Source organism: Chaetura pelagica, unplaced genomic scaffold (assembly GCF_000747805.2).
Source record: "Chaetura pelagica isolate M959 unplaced genomic scaffold, ChaPel_1.0 scaffold215, whole genome shotgun sequence".
NCBI lineage: Eukaryota > Metazoa > Chordata > Aves > Apodiformes > Apodidae > Chaetura > Chaetura pelagica.
The window spans coordinates 477,773-479,446 of record NW_009953206.1 but is presented as its reverse complement, the minus strand read 5'-3'; positions in this window follow the sequence as shown (position 1 = coordinate 479,446).

The window sequence follows — 1,674 nt, the reverse complement described above, 5'->3', positions numbered from 1 at the left end:
GTGTGCTTTGTACATACCCTCTTCTCATTGACAGCAAAACTGTTTCTAGCCTGAACTTGTGAACCCATTTGTCGGGGCTGTTGAGACAGGAAAACAACAACAAACAACGACAACACAAGCCATGTCAGACTTTTTATTTCCAACTTCTGCAAGACTGCATTAGTTGCTGATGGATGCAGAGAAAACCTCCCAGCAGGTTCTTCTCTTTACATGCACATGGTAATACTGCAACTTTACAGTATCAGAACCCTGTCTCTAAAACACTTCTGCCTGACTGCAAGCGTTGGGTTGTTTTGCTTTTTTGTAAAAAAAAGACTTAAGTTTTGATATTGTTGACATTTCTGACCTATATTTTTGCCCTCGTGATTCCAAATGCTACTGCAGCAAACATTTCCAAGCTATGTGGACCCATCCTGTGCTGTCCTCAAATTATAAAATACACTGTTTATGTGGTTTTGAGTCCCATGATCACAAATCAAAGTTACAGGAATGAGAACCTGTGGAAAACAGAAGCAGGTGCAGCTGGGCCTGAGTCCCACCAGGAGTGCAGAGTCAAACAGGCTCTGCCAGGGGAGAATCATCTTCAAGACAGGCCCCTCCTGACCAAGACAGTTCATCATAATGAAATTGAGGCTTCTCTGATTTGAAAGAGTAAAATTTTCATCTGTCTGCCTGGATGAGATGTAACTTTGTTTAAACTAGATCTTAGAAATGGCTTTAATGTAATTATTTCAGCCAGCACGACCCATTTCACAGGCTCTTCCCACACCACCGACCCCAGCTCAGAGCACATTTCAATGGGGTCTTGAAGCAGGGACTAAAACAACGTTTGTTTTTTGGGTTGTTTTGTTTTTTTTTTTAAATTTTGTTTTGCTTTTTTAAGCACCTCGTGTGCCACGGGGCAAGCTCTGAGAAAACACACACATCTGCACAGTAAAATCCTTTTCCTGTCTGGTTGGGTTTTTAGCAACGACTGTTTCTGCTGCTCAGGCTCGTTTTCTGACACTTCTCTATTGAGTCTATTAAGATGTTAACAAGGGGTAAACAGTGTGGGAAAACAACCCCCCAAGGCACCTACTGGCTCCGGAAACCACTGGGCAGAACAGAGATGATAAATAATAGAAGGAACCCTGCAAAGACCTTCCTTTGGCTTCTCACTTGTTTTTGAGAGGCACTTAGGAAAAAGAGGTCCAGATAAAGAGGCCCAGACACCCAACAGGCACTGGTACATACTTAAATTAGACCTTTCTCCCCACATACAGAACTAGAAATACTTACAGGATTAAAACCTTTTTTTTCTTTTCAACACAATGTTAAGAAAGTAAAACTCAACAAGACAGTTCAATTTTGTTGCTAACCAGCTCTACGTGTTTCTACAGTGAACCCAAAGGCACAGAAAAGGGCACATTTAAGCACCTATAAAACTGAATTTGGAGGTATTTCCACACCAGAATCCTAGCCCAGCCAGTTTAGCTCACTGGAGCAGTGGAGCACAACATCACTCCCAAATTCCTTAGCCCTTCCTGTTTCTTACCAATCCTTTTCAACTCCAGATAATGAACTTTCTGTACAGTGAAGGCAACCAGCTCCTGCTCTTACCACCTTCTCCCTCCTTTCTAAAGGAAGGAAGACAAGGAATACTTTCCCAAAGAAAAGCAGCCCTAATTCAGCAGG